Consider the following 16,541-nt stretch of genomic DNA (forward strand, 5'->3'; position numbering starts at 1 on the left):
TTATAACGGCCCTTAGATGGTTAACGAGGTGTTAAACAAGTATCAAGAAGGTTCCATAAGTATTTGAGATCAAGCGAAGTAACGAGAACAAAATCGGAGAAGAGACAGATTATACGACCAATTATATGGTCTATATAATATTATACAGTCAGTATAATGGTCCGCAGAATTGTCACAGTGAAGGTCCCTCACTGATGGGATTATACGGTCACTTATATGGACCGTATAAAATTATACGGACCGTATAATGTGTCGTATAATGGTCACATAATGAGTTGTTGCTGGGGATGATTTCACGGTCACTTATACGGACCATATAAGTGTCCGTATAATAATGTCGGGACAGATTTTTATTTTATAAAAAGAGCACCCTGATAAGTTAGTATTTTACCAACTTATCTCTTCTTTAATCTTATATTTTTGCTATGTTTGCTTGAGAAAATAGTGCATTTAATATCATTTACATCTATTTTACAGGTTTATGTGATTTAGAAGTGATCGGAAGAAACCAAGTGAAAATAAAGTCAAAAAGAGGTCAAATTGGACAAAACTGCACAGTTTTGCAAAACTGTCAAAAGTGGACAGTTTTGCAAAAAACGGGACAGATTTGCAAAAAACGGGCAGAACTGCAAAAACGAAAATCTGGGGCATATTTTGTCATTTTTTGGACTTGCAAAAATTGGGAAACATAAAAGGAAGACTAGGGGGCAAAATATTTTCATCTTTGGCAGCTTGGAGGCTAGGGTTCCTACAAAAATGTTCTCTCTTCTTTTTAATCCTTGTTGATGGAAATCTCTTGGTGACAATTAAGATTGATACTCTTGTTGTGCTTATTTATTCATTTGCATTGTTCTTAATCAAGTAAGTTTTTGCTATTTTAGTTATTCTTGTTCATGAATGTTTTCAATGGAATAGCTAACCTTTGAACTCGCCCACTTACTTTGTTTGAAACTCGGAAGAGGAAGAACGGGGTTGGGATAGAATAATTAACATAAATTTGGGGCGTTGACATAGGAATAGGCAATACCATTTGTAGCCATATTCGGGTGTTCTTAATGCTCCTAATTGCTTGAGGGATCTTCAATTGGGTAGTCTAGTTAATCTTCGGAAGAAGTTAATTTAGAGTCATTATCCGAGGCTAAATAACATAAACTTGCTATTATTTATAATTCGTGAAATAGATTGGATCGTTACTTGAGAAGTAGTTTCCTTTATTCCATTCTTGTTGCCATTGATCAATTTACTTGCTTTCTAGATTAGAATTTATATTTCCATATTTTATCAAAACCTTATCAAAAACCACCATTGATGCGTTCGGACATAGCTATTGTTAGTGATAATTCCTAATCTGCTTAAATCGCCTACATATTGTTCTCTGTGGGATTCGACCCCAACCTTGTTGGGTTACTATATTTGACAACGTCCGCGTTATACCATTAATAGGTGTAATTTGAGCGTATGACACCCCAAGTTCATTTATTTCATTCTCATTTCTTCTCCACGACCCAAGACTTCTCTAGAAACTTCCACACTCTTCATATACAAGAACCCAAGAGAGATTGGTGATCAACTTCATCAAACCAACAAAATTAAGTGTAAGAAACACATTAAAGTTCATCCAAGCCAAGGAATTCCAATGGAAGTGAACTAGGAATTTTCTGCAAGAGAAATATTTCCACTCAAGGCTTATTCCAACACTATCTAAGGTAAGTTTTATGATCTTGTCATGTTGTCTAAGGTGTTGAAAAGTTGAAACACTTGGGTTGTAGGAGGATATAGGAAATGGGTCATGAATGTGGAAATAGTGTCATTTTTTAGTAGTAGTTTGGAGTGAATCATGAATATTGATATGTTGTGATTGTAATTACGTTATGAACGATGTTAAGAGCATGATAGAAACATTAGATGAGAATGAATGTAATGTTGTATTATGATCATGATTATGGATGACCTTGAGAGCAAATTGTGGGGATCGGATAATGATGAATTTGACAAAAGTTATTGATGATGATATTATGAATGTTAATATTGATGTTTGGGAGTTGATATATGATATGGAGAAAGTAGTAGAAACAAAGGAGATGCTGCTCAATTTTCTCTAGCTTTAGTTCAAACACGCTTATGTTATCGATTATCTAATATGAGTATGAACTCTCTTGAAGGTAGAAACGTGAGCATTGAAGAAGAACAATCAAGCGATAGAATTGTTAAATGAAAGAGGTATCTAAGGCTAATCCTTTCATTCTAAGGCATGAATCTTATGACATGATTTTCCCTCCTTCTCCATGAATTTCCTACATTCCGGAAAACTAAGATTCCTATGTTCATGAATAGCCGTATGAGTTAAGAATAAGAGATATTAAGAATATAATGATGATCAGCTAAAGTCCAAAGATTCTAGAGTTCACAAATATGATGTTAACTACGATCCATTGATGTTGTTCATTGTATACACTCACCTTATATGCTACTTCCTTCAAGGTGAGGCAGAATGCTTATGAATGCTCCATAACGGAATCGGGAGTTCACGACCTTATGTCACCCCGATAAAGTATAGTTGTGTTTGAGTTCCCAGGCATGCATTATGATAATAGTATGATAAGTCTATGAGATGTACATGATGATATCACACCGCGCCTATATGGCCAGGCAGGCACCGCTAAAGCGGGCAGCGTATACACGATGTCTAGATGGCCTCGGCAGACACCACTAGTGGGCGGCATGAGATGGTACCCCGGAACGCGGGAGGCCTGGGCGCGGGCTAATGATTATCACACCGTACCTATATGGTCGGACAGCTTATACATATATGCGTACATGATGTGATGAATGATTATGGAGTAAGCCAGCATGCATTATTTCTTTCATAATTAATAGTCAGTTACAAGTTGCTCCTCATTTGATGCTTCCTTATTTCATTGATGTATTGTTATTGTTGATGCCTTACATACTCAGTACAATGTTCGTACTGACGTCCATTTTCTTTGGACGCTTGTGTTCATGCCCACAGGGAGACGGTGCAGATCCATAGAAGCTATCAGCGAATTTACAGGAGCACTCCATTATTCCGGAGGTGCTATTTGATTTATTATTTTGTGTACATATTTGGGCACGGCGGGGTCTTGTCCCGTCCATATGTCTAGTACTCTAGTAGAGGCTCGTAGATACGTATGTGTGGGTAATATGGTCTCATGTTTTCCTTATTGTATATATATTATTTTGATAGCCGAAGGGCTTATGTATATAAAGGTAAGCATGTTTCAAATGAAAATGGTTTTCCTTACGACTAGAAGTGTGGAGCTATAGGTAAATGCTGAATAAGTATGATAACTAGTAGTATGAGTGGTGCTTCGGTAGTCAGCTCCGGGTACTCGTCGTGACAATTATCTTCTATCTCATCATGATATATAACACCCCAGGTAACAAGAAAAAGTTTACTAAACGCAAAAAGTTAGACTCAATATTCATATTATCAGCATTAGCAATGATAAACTTAAACTATTTTAAAAAATATCCATTTAAAGTAACTAATTCATATATAATAATCTCATCATTAATTAATAATCATTACATAAGAAGTCTTTCATTATTTATCCACACACAAATAGTTTGTATTATAATTCTCGTATAACTAGTATATATGTGAACCAAACAATTCCTTGATGTAACAAATAAGTAAAAACATGGAGAGAGTCGAAAAGTAAAATAAAATAAGACTTATTAAAACTGATGAAAGTAGTTGTACATCGGATTTGATACGATGTAATGTGCAATTTTAGCCAATTCTATCAGTAATTTAAGTTTTTTTTTTTCTCTTTTAAATTGACTTAAACCACGTCTACTAGATGACAACAGCTTCACCAACAGCGAGTGGTATGGCTCTATAAATTGTTTCCAATTTCGTCAACCCCACAAATTATAGTAACATCACATTCACAAAAGCACCAAAAGAGAACACAAAATAACTTTTCTTTTAATCCGGTGTTTAGTCCTTATATTTATTGGCAAAGCTAGCTAGCATTAAAATTATGATTTCGATAAAATTCAATAGTTTTTATTCAAATTCTATATTTATATTTAAAAGTTTATTTAATATGTATAATTAATCGATCTCTATTCAGGATTGTAATGCAGGACTCATAAATTAAAAATACAGGTTCCGACTTTGCTCATATAAGGTCTGAATTAATACCGGCCGAAAAGTTTTACATTTGGAGGATAAAGCTAGCACTCTCTAACAAGTGTAATTCCATATCCAGAACTCGAATCAAAACCCTTACATAAAACATGATTATAATATTAATTAGCACCACTACAACTCTTGATCTCGAACGAAATCTCTTCATTTTGTCAGGTACAATCTTTTGAATTTGGTACTTATCTTTTTAATAATCTAATGAAAAGTATGTTGGACTAACAACAATGAGTTTAATCATTCTTTGTTACTCTCACTCTTCTCGCGTCTAATACAAAGGATATTTTTTCTTTTCCCAATATCTTTGGAAAAAAATGACGAAAGTAACAAGTGAAAAGAATCTTCTCATCACCTAATTTGATCTGTTGGATTATTAAGACTACAAAAGGAAATGAAGAAATGATGCGCTCAAGGAGAATTAAGCATTTTCACTCGAACCTTGAAATTAAAATAAAAAATATTAATAATAAAAAACCTTTCTTTCAAGCCTGGTAATGAAAAGAAAATTGATAAGTTTGAAATATCAAATAATTATACATCACATAAAGAGCTATCTGTGATGAAATAATATTAAAAGTACACGACACAAGAGATATAGCCAAAGAAGTTGGGGGAGAGAGAGATATTTTTATTGTATCCATAATTTCTACAAGTAAACTCCTATTTATAGGAGGAAATAAGGCAACAACTTGATGGCCACACATACTTGGTGGGCAACTATCCTTGTGTAACGACCCGTTTGGTCGTTATAGTTCTTTTGACACTTTCGCTCGCTCCCGAGCATTGATTAGCTCCCTTTTGACCCAAGGGGACTGCTGACACGCTTCCCGAGGTGTCTAGACTGGATTTGGGTAACTTTGGTGAAAATATAGGCTTAAAAGTGAAAGCGGTTGACCCGAAATTGACTTTTGTGCAAACGAATCTTTTTTGGAATTCCGCCAATTTCGAGAGGACCGGATAGTCGTTTAGAACTTGTGTGTACGTTTGATTCGGTTCCCAATGCATTCGGGATGCATTTCGAGACATTGGATGAGAAATGGGAATTAAGGCATCGGTAGTTGGCTCAGTCAACGGGACCTCTGTTGGGAATTCCGAGGCCACAAGAGCGTTCGTACGCGTTTTTATGTGGGTCTAGGTATCTAGTATGTGAGCAGATGGCCTCGGGAGTTAGTCAAAAAATCGGATCGAAAAAAAATATTGGGCTAAGGTTATGGTGTCCAGTGCCCGCTTTGGCAGCACCAGCACCGCTGGGGCGGTAGCCCTGCCGTTAAAGTGGTCCCAACTATTTTGGCTTGATCGCTGAAGTGGTCAGGTGGCTACTAGGGCGGTCCAGTTACCGCTACGGCAGTGACGGGCAGTGACTGTGCATTTATTGAGTCTTCAATGACTCTTAGACCTTCATTATTTCATATCTCGCTATTGGGGCTTGGGAAGGCTGTTCTTGGAGACAAATTAAAGGAAATCTCGGAGGTAAAACCTTGTCTAATCCTTTACTTCTCTTTAATCACAATCATCTTAGACTTTCCCCTTCCCTTTTCAATCCCTTGGAATTGGAATTTGAAGGAGGGTTTTGGGAGATTTTTCTCTAAGAGTATACTTGATAAATTGATGATGTTAATGTTAGAATGTGATGAATCTAAGCTTAGTAATTGATACGCCTAAATTACACCTTAAAAATGTAGGAATAAGCGGTCGTTGTCAAATATAGAACCCAACGAGGTTGGGGTCGAATCCCACAGAGAATACAGTGAAGAAATATACTTATCAAATGTACCGCTCGACTGTTAGTCTAAATTTCAAGGGCGAGGGGGATATAATAATATTGGATTTGATGTTTGGTTACTAACAATTAAATGGTGTTGTTGTGAGATGTAAACTATTAGAGAGAGGGACTAAGGTTGCAGTTCCAATGGAAAGTAATGCGAGTGGGTGCCAATTTAACCTATTCAAATGTTGTGATGCGATTAACAATGGATTGCTTAAGTTTATTAAAAGTCTTTCGACCAAATTAATAAATATCATTACTAAGCTTTCTCAAGCCTTAGAATGTGAACCAAGTAAACATCCAATACGCTACAAGTTATCCATCCTAGCTCTAGCTCAGGCTATTAGATGGGTTTATTGACCCAAATTCTTGCTATCTAACCCTTTTCCTAACTTCCACCTTCTTTCTCAAGCAAGGTGAAAGTAATTAGGCACAAATGATGTTTGCAACCATCAAGAGATGTTAAGGAACGAAGAGTAGATAGAATGCATCATTAACATATAAATGAGGTATGAATATGAAACCCAATCATATAACTAACACATTTTGTCGCACAACCTTAGCTACTGGGATTAGCTAGACATTTGCATTAAGTAAGAAACAAAGATAAATAATGTAGCCATAATGCTTACAAAGCTTTTTGGGGAACAACCACAAAATAAAGTGCAAGACTCTTCTTTAAAGCTTCAACAACCAATCATAAATGTTTCGTCCACAAAAAGACAATGATAAGTGCAGTGAATGTCTTTTTCAGAACCCTAGGTGGGTATTTATATCTCCCAAAAACGTGCACAAAGTTAGACAAAAATAACCCTGCAGATGCAACATGCGTCTCGCATAGTGTGTCGCAAGACAAACATGCGAGACGCAAATCGTGCTCAGCAGCCGCACATTGTGCTCTTCCTTTCAGGCTTCCCAGATTTCTAGCACAGTTTGCGTGATCATTGTTGTTTCGCAAGTTGAACATGCGAGTTGCATGTTGGCCTCGCAGATTGCGCAACCTTTCATCTCTCTTCTTCAGTGGCCTGTCACACTTTGCGATGTAATTATGGAACCGTAGGCATGACATACGGTTCGCATGTTGTGTAGTATGTCCTAGTCCTGTTTTGCCTCATTGTGTTCCGTTCTGCTTTCCCAATATTTTTCCCTAAAAAGTGACAAAAACAAGCTAAAAGTAAAACCAAGAATGCTTGAAGAGCCACAAAAGCTTAAGGAACAAGCATCGAATGTGCCGTAATTCCGCGGCTCATCAGTAATCATATATCTTTTACTTTTAAGGGGTTTTTACTAAAAATCAGATTAGGGGATAATTCTTGAGCTAAATCAACAATTAATGATCGGGTTGTGATTACCTAGGGTTCAATTTGCTATTTTACCTGTGGAAATCCCATTTCGCCCTTGTGGGCCCGTTTCCCTAATTTCTAGGGTTAAAAGTGACCTAGTTGATATCATAACAATATTAGCATCATTATTCATGATTTCTAATTTAGAATTAGATTGTTCTTAGCCTAGTTTGGTTCTGAGCTTCAGAGAAAGGGCAAGGCGATAGAGTGACTTGTTGGTGTTGCAGTTCGGCAGTCCAGATAGGTTATGGTTTACCTTTGGTGAGACATAGTATAGTGATTCACATATTTATATTATGATGTCGGAGACAGCATGTGAACCTTCGGGTGTGAAGTTGGGATGGATATTGCCTTAGGTTGGGCCCTGATGTGTGTTGGGACTAGCCACCCCGTTATATGTGTTCGATTGTTTAATTGTGTTGGCTTGATGCCATGTGTAGTTGGTAGATAGCGAATGTCGCTTGTTGTCCTGATTTGGGATAGGATTGGCATACCCGTTGTTGGTATTTGTACTATGATACATTATTGGCGTACACACTGTTCGTACTTGAGTTATTGATATATATTGGCATGCCCACTGTTGGTACTTGAGTTATTGATATATTGTTAGCGTACCCCGTTGAGGTACTTGTGATATTGAGCTTACTTGTTAATAATTGACATATGCATTGCACGCATCCTCTCATATTATCATGCATGGCCGATATCCTGTGATGATCCGGTACAGTTGATTGAGCAAAACTGATAGTTGATAAACTCTTTTACTTGAGTGATTGTGAAAAAGGCCGATGTCCGAAGATCCATTCCGGAATAGTTGTTTATATGGAAATTATACTTGATAAACTCTTTTACTTGAGTGATTGTGAGGAGGCCGATGTTCGAGGTTTAATTCCGGAATCGTTGATTTATGAAACTACTATTTGACAACTCTTTTGAGTGATTGTGAGGAGGCCGATGTCTGATGGTTATATTCGGGCATCGTTGTGCATGGCCGATTCCGATGTTATCCCAGATTCGATTATAATGCATGGGCACCGCGGGTCCCCCAGAGTGGTGCCGGTGAGACTCCCCCTGTGAGCAATTAGCCAGGATCCCGTCTGTCTGTTTGGTAAAGATTCGGGATAGATGGCACTCAGACTTCGCGAGTCACACTAGGTTGTGCTGCCGAGGCGTCGATATTTCCATCCGGATTACATGCCTACATCTCATTTGTATAGCATGTCATGGCATCACATTCATACTATTATTGCATTGCACTGCATTATGACTTGAGTGAGATGTCGTGATAACTGTATTGTAATAGATTGTGTTGTTGATTCTATTGTGTTGAGTGTTCCAGGATTAGATATACTCAGACTTATTATATTGGGGTTAATTACTTACATAGGTGTTGATGGATACTCGGTTACGATTATATTGTTCCATGCGTGATTGGTTTACTTGTTTATCTGCGTTATTTTTCTGAATTGTGTTAACTATGCTTAGTCGGCCTATGATGCCTGCCAGTACTGTTGTTTGTACTGGCCGGCACTTGCTGCATTCTTTTATGAATGCAGATTTTCAGGCTAGATCTACTTCTCTGACTCGTGGCTGATCGACTCCTCAGCTTCTACTGGAGTTTTCAGGGCGAGCATGGCATTTGTTGACCTCGAAGACTCTTCTATTGTTTATGTCTTACTTTTCCTTCAAGACATAATTTGAGACATTTTATGTATTATTATTCAGACCAGAGTCATTCGTATTTAGATGCTCTTGTATGACCAGACCAGATACTGGGTGGATTCATTTACTTTCGTATTTATCTATATTATATTACATTGTGAGACTTACGTCATTTACTTCTTTCGCTATTTTATTATATTTATCGATTGTGAACATTGAGTTAACGGTTCGCCTACCGAGGTAGGAATGGTAGGTGTCCACATGACCTAGGCTAAAATGGGTCGTGACACCTTGGTGCCCAAGTTCATGTGATGGGCATCCACTTTACAATACTCCCCCTTGGATGTCCACTAAGTAAATTATGTGTCTCGTTAAAACCTTATTTAGGAAAAAAAAAAACTGTGGGAAAAAGTCCTAAATAAAGGAAAAAGATTACACATATCTAATAATATGCTTTGAGAGTTGCCTCATTAAAAACCTTACCAAGAAAACCTAAATGAGACAAAACCTTGGTTAAGGAGAAAAGATTACAACGCGTATTTAACTCCCCATGATAATAGTACACATAATTCTTGAAGATGATGTGTTCCGATCTTGTATATACCAACTTATCATATCTTAAGGTTGGTACTGTGTTTGTGATCAGATCTGTTAAACGACCTGGCTGATAATCTGCATTTTCATTCCTTAGATAGAGTTGCATCATCACCATATAATATTGTTAAAATCACGTCAAGTACATTCTTGACTTGCTTCATAATCTATCTGATGTTATCATTCTATGGTTTGACTGTCATGTATAATAACATGGTTTGACAGTAATCCTTCATGGAAAGAGATAACATATTTGGATCGAACTCTTATGTCGATTAGATGAATGCCCTGAATATCCAAAACACTTGACAATATTTGTTAAGATAAACACATTCATGACATACTTTCATTAGCAGTATGCAATTGATCTTATTTCAATATCTCCATATAGGAGTAAATTATATCATGCTCGTAGTTATAGCAAGATATATAAGTGCATCAATTGCAAAAAGATTTGGTACTTCAGGGCCAATTCAATTTTCTTATTTCAACTTCTTTCAGCAGATAATGTACTGTTTTTGTAAACTCTTCAAGAGCTCCAATAATATTCATATGAAAGGTTCTGACTATCATAAAGAGACAAGGGTAAACATAGTATATTTGTACCATTCCTCAATGAATATACATTAAGGAGATTTCAGTACATCAACCTTGATTCATTTAATCCATTTAAGGATTATAAACCAGTTTCCCAAGAATTTGTATATGCTTCAAGCATTTTGGATTCTTCAAAAATTTTCGTATAATTTTTGTCAAGTAAGCCATATAGGCTGTGACAACTTTCATCATTATAAATTGTGACATCTTCTAATGTCTGGACTACAGGTCCCATCGCTTACCAAGATGCATCATATCACTCAGTAATTATTTCTACATCAGCATGCTTTAAGAGACGTAGAACTCATATCCTCACAATCTTATACAATATTGTGCGCCATACTCGCAATTCGACATAACTTACTGAGATCTCATCACTTCATTATTTTCACGTACCTGAACCTCTCATAAGGTTTATGAAGTGTTATGTCATAGCTCTTCAAGAGCACATTGTCTTCTTATTATGATCATTTGCTCCTCCCTTTTTCAAGGATTATTATATTTGGAACCGATTGGTCTACCATGCTCCGTGCATGCTGTAGACTCTGTCCTTCAGGGACATTAAGAGCATTTTGCGGATGAAATATGAAATAGTTGGGTCAGCAAATGCTTCCAGCATTTGACTTGAATTATCTGAGGATCATACTGATGATAATTCACAACATATTTCTTAGCCGCTTATTGTCTCCCCCTCATGTTAGGTAAACTAACATATATCCCTATATCATTTTGGAAATCCATCTTTGTGCACGTGGTAGTTTCATTAATCATATATCACACATCAAAAGCTATTAGATGGAAATATTTGATTCCTGACCCTGAACCAATTGATAGGGAAGAATTTTGTCATAATCTATTGGTCTAAAGCATACAGTTGCCGTTGTATGCAATATATCATATCTCAGACCATCAGGCCAACATCTGAAGCTTTGTTCTCATAAGCAATGGTTTAGCTATATTATGGAGGCATTCAATGCCAAACCAGCTTAGATATAAACCAACACTATTAAGATGAATTGTCTTGATTGCATATCTAAAAATTGTGCTTCCAACTCAATTTTGAGCAAACAACTTCGTAAATGTAAAACTTCCAGCTGACAATAAACTTATATGCGACAGTCTTATAGATGCATCTATTTAAGACATCACATTGCAGGTGAATTCAAAATTTTAGAGGATTCAGTCCCGACGCTGGTGTGATCAACTTATCATGAGAACAAGCAACACAAAAAAGTTCTTAAAGAATCTTCTAGTTCTTCAATATGTTTAATACTCAATTAGCATGTCAGATTTAAATCAGGACGATCAAAATTGTCTTGTTAACTGATAAAATTATTTGTACCCGTAAACTTCAAGTTTACCATGACAAGTGCTATTTATTTTAATAAACTTCTGGTGCAACAATTGGGACAAGTTCATGGGCGGAGCCACCTTAGGTAAAGGGTGGTCAGGTGCACACCCTTTGTTGGAAAATTATGCGGTGTACATAGGTAAAATGTCAGCGATTATGAGTATATATTTAATTTTGCACACCCTTAGCACAAGTGAGAACAAAATTTGCACATCCTTCCCCAAATTCCTGGCTCCGCCACTGGACAAGTTTAAGGGGCTGTGTATGTATTCAGCCTATTAGATAAGATCAAGACGATGCACCTAATCACATAGATAACCTAAAAATCACATGAATAATATCGGGGTGCATGCGCACTTAGTAATTATAGTATTCGAAATTACTTTCCTAACAACCTGTAGTAGGGATACAAAGTATAAACGGCGAATGTATCCCCATTACAAGTTTACAATAATGGCATATCATCTCTTTAATTAAGTGGATCCCAATATGTCAATATCAACAGAAAAGTCATCCCATCCATCACTTTGTCCTTTTAGCATGCAGTTGGCTCCACCATTTCATGGTGGTGATTTTTCTCGTGCAACAATATTGTTGGTGTTTTATCATCAGCTATAACTGCTTCCTCAATTTCACTGCAATTTTCCAATAAACTCGCCTACCATTGAACTCCGTTGTCTGTCGGTCGATGCTTTTGTAGCTAGTTTGCTTCTGATCACTAGTAATAGTCCTTAAATCTTTGTTGTGTTCATCTTTGTCTACTGTGTTTGTGATGCTTTTGTTGGTGCACCAATAAGAAACATTCTTCTTAGTGCTTGAGTAAGTTCCGAGGTTGAGGTCTTATTATTTCATTTTTAGTAATGGCTCTGCATTTATTGTTAATCTTTTGATGAGGAAGAGGAGCAATAGTATTTAACTTCTTTTGAAAGTGAGTGTTGCAGTAGTTCCTCACGTGGTCTGCTGTTCTTCAATCCATGCACCCTTCCTCACTCCCAACGGTGTACATAATAATGGGTCACACAAATATTAGATTCTGGCAATGACCTAGTTTAAGCAAAGCACGTGACGAAGTAGACAACTATATATCAAATAAAACTAGTATAATGCTCTTTCCACAAATTTGATGTTAGTTTACTACCTTATCAATCTCTCTATATATAATACATGATTGCATTCTAGCAGACGACTTTTGAAATCCTCAGTGCGTGGTTGAGTCCGAAATTTTACAAAAGGATGTCAAAACATAAAGAAATAGACTCAGGTAGAAAATAAATAGAGTCAACATATAAAATAATGTCAGTGTTTGACCTAGTTAAATAATGTCATTTTTTCCAGCTTAGGAGGTGTCAATTGACACCCCTTAGCATAAGGTGGCTCAGCCATTCCGTACGTGGAAGGACTCTAACCATGAAGGAGCCTTCCACAGAGAGACACCTGCTATAAATTGCACACTCATTTTCAACGAAAACATCCAAATTCGCCATGTCCCCTCTTAGCTATTCTGCCGGCTGGTATCGCTTTTGCTTTTTCCTCTTAAATTTTCTTTTCCCATCATCCTCCATTTGACATGAAGATATTTGACTGAACGCACACAAAATTTTAAAAATTAGCGTCGGACATCAAGTTGATGAGCAAAACGTTAAAAGATGCTTAGTATTTTTTTTTTTTAAATGCAAAAATGCTTTTAGTAGGGTTTGATCCCACAGCCGTAAGGAATTAAACCCAACACTTAACCAGTGCTCCACTCGGTCTAGTTTGACCATGTGTTCGTTCAATTAATATTAGATATATTTTAAGGATTATATACATAATATACCGAGTTTAGTCGAGTAATTATTGACGCGACCCATTTTTTATACATAGATTCACCGCTGCTTTTAAAGAACTAAAAATATCATTTCATCACATAAATAATGATGAAAAGCCCAACATGCATGACTTCACTTAAATGAATGTGATAAGAGTTCCAATAAGTCATGTGACACAAGGCGTAGGATGAGTCTAAACTAGTGGAATTATCTGCGCTTCGCGCAGTTAGAGACGAAAATCAAAATACTGCTAAATAGTTATTAATTTCTATAAGAAAAAATAATCTTTACTAATTAATATATCTTCATGATTCTACTCTATATGAAAATAGCTCTCATCTACGATGTAAAAATAGCTAATGTATGTCTTATTTATAGAAAAAATACAGAAATATATATGCCGAAAAGGTGGAATTAAAATGACCAATTTTTGAAATGGAAACGGTTCAAAAAACGCGCGGTTCGAATTTCAGCACAATTAAGATAATTAAAGCATAGCACATTCAATAAAATTAAGAGAATTAAAAGACCGATTTTTTAAGCTTTTTTAACATTACAGATTTTTTTTTTTTTTTTTTTATAAAAAGGAGACGCGCTTCATGCGGTCATCAAAAACCTTGGTTAAATTTAAGTAACTTTTTTTACATACTCAAATATTAATAAATAACTAGTTTGATTTTTGAAAAAAATAAAAGTATCTTTTAAATTATCACTCAAAATCAAAACACACATTGATACAAGTTTGCTATTCCAACCCATAGGTAGTCTCTGCAAAACTTAAATTTTCAGAAACTATCCAAAAGTAAAATTAAGCATTACTTATATCTTATTTTGACCAAAGAGCACATGAATGGATTCTGAAATATCTACCAATCAACTACATTTGTTCTAAATAGAAGACATTTTAACCATTCTCATTCCAAAAATCAAAAGTTACCATAAAGATATAATCTGGTACAAAAAAACAAAAAATTAAAAAAACTGAACTAAGTCGCTGACAAAATCAAATTGCAATATTGGACCTGAAAATTCATGAAGAGGTTTAATTAATATGCATTGCTTTTCACTATATAGCAGACCTCATCTTATGATGCCAACTTCCTTTGCCACCTTAAGTGAACGTTTGTATGTTTCAACCTTAGAAATTCAGTAATCCTCCCGATAAAGCTTCTACTAAATTTGACTGCTTTATAGTTGTTACTCTTTAATTCTTTCAGTTGTAATTCCACTTGCCGTTCTTGAATTTTCTTGAAAAAAGACTAACTTGAATTAAGATAACAAATTCAAAACAACAGTATATGAAAAATAAAGTATATCATTTGGAAATAAGACATGTAAATACATATGAAAATAAGGTACTACGTCTATGCATGTATAGCTGCAAAATCTAAGCAAGAAACCTTGCCATGCCAAAACAAATGCTCCAAAGACAACTAAGCAACCACAGGGCCAAAATATCCTACTCTGAAAAAACTGAACGTAACCTCCATTAGCTAAACATTTCAAATATAACATTTGTGTTAATACTGCATAATTTATTGGAGGGGAAGATGGAGAAGCATACACATTTATATGCATTAATTACTCCGTTTAATTAGAGAGCAGTAGTTTTTTAGTCCCCCCATATGCCACTGCTTTTGTACCCAAATTCCACCAGAAATTTCATTTCAATTAAGCCTTAGCTGAAACGGTTGATTTTGTGAGAATTGTGAAACGGTGCTGTCTAACATAATTAAGGGAGTTAAATGAGTGTTTTTTATTTTATCTTACATAGCAGATAAATGAGAAAAAATAAGGGAAAAGCCAACAAAAGGAGGAAAAAGATAAGGCCTTTAGTCTTCCCACAGGTGCGGAAGAAGTTCTTCACCCGGCTCCTCTAAGGTCGATTGATTTCGTCGACATTTCAGGTGAGGCTTCCTCCGAAGAGACCCCCCTGCAACGGGCAAGTAGATCTGGGGGGGCAGCTGTTGCCGAAGCTGCTCAAAGAACAGAGCCGGCCCCCGAGAGCGAAACTCCACCGGTCATTGGCCCACTGCCCGATTATGAGACCGCTGCAACTACGGAGCCCCCTTTCATTGTTGAAGCTGCTGAGGCTGATCCAAGTTCTTCAACCTCGGCTCCGAGGCCTTACGAATTTGAGGATATGTTCTCGGGCACCCCTCCCGCTACCGGCGAAGCTGCAGGATTCAGGCATCTCCCGATCACTCGGGCCACGAGGTCGGCCAGCCGGACCTCCGAATCTGGGGCCAGGGACAACTTGGTGCGTATCTTTCCGGCCCCAAGCGTGGAGCCGAGGAGAACAAAATCGGTTATGGTCACTGTCCTTGAGGACTGCAGCTTTCTTTCTCGCCCGGTGGGTGTGGCGAGCTATCTGAGGCCTCTTGTCTCGGATTCGGACAAGCGGAAGATGACCGGGGTGTCTTGGCAGTGCCTTATTAACGAGGGTATGCATGCGGGCAACCGGGTAAGATTTTTAGTCGTCCTTGCATAATTTTACCGAGAATTTTAGCCTCGTTTTGTTCAAGTTTTTAACTTGATTTACTTGCAGAGTGTGGTGCTCGTCAACGAAGCCTTCATCCGTGCCCAGCAAGAGATGGACGATCTTAAGGGCCAACTGGATGCCCAGGGCAGGGAAACAGAGAAATATCTGCACCTTCTTCAGGAGAAGGAGGAGGAGTTGAACCGAGCAGTCGCTCTTTCCTATCTCTGACCCAAGCTTGAAGCAGCGAAGGCTGAAAACCGTCAGTTAAAGAGTGAGCTGGCCGCGATGGCCGAATACAATCGGAGTCTCAAAGTTGACAAGATCGGCCTTAGCCGAGACAACGCTCAAATTTTCTCGAGGCTTGGTGAGCTCGAAACTACCTTCTCCCAACTCCGGGGGGAGCTGGATTTGGTGAAGTAGGATGCTGCGAGCTTGGCCGAGAGGAATCGGCTGCTTGAATCTGAGAGTGCCCGATATCAAGAGCGTGCGAGGGTGTTCGAGGAGAAGGCGGAGAGGAGGGCCCAGATGTGTGATGATCTGAAAAACGAGCTTAAGGAGATGGCCGATGCAAATGACACTCTCCAGGCCGAGCTTCAATCCGCCATCCAAATGTAGAATGCTCTAGGAGAGGCTCGGGATGCTCTAGTGGCGAAGTTAGCCCAGGCCGAGGCTGATTTGGATGATTCTTTGAAGAGCGTCGAGGCCGCCGAGGCTCATGCTACCATTGCCGCTGAATACGAAAAA

General features: G+C 37.5%; 2 pseudogenes; both read right to left on the bottom strand.

The window, feature by feature from the left end:
* LOC132625697 (uncharacterized) overlaps nt 1-7,029 on the bottom strand; it is a 47,023-nt pseudogene extending 39,994 nt beyond the window's left edge.
* A 4,951-nt stretch (nt 7,030-11,980) lies between these two features.
* LOC132625694 (transcription factor MYB75-like) lies at nt 11,981-12,991 on the bottom strand (annotated as a pseudogene).
* Between the last annotated feature and the right edge of the window lie 3,550 nt (nt 12,992-16,541).

The sequence above is a fragment of the Lycium barbarum genome, unplaced genomic scaffold (assembly GCF_019175385.1).
Source record: "Lycium barbarum isolate Lr01 unplaced genomic scaffold, ASM1917538v2 unchr_scaffold_32, whole genome shotgun sequence".
Taxonomy (NCBI): domain Eukaryota; kingdom Viridiplantae; phylum Streptophyta; class Magnoliopsida; order Solanales; family Solanaceae; genus Lycium; species Lycium barbarum.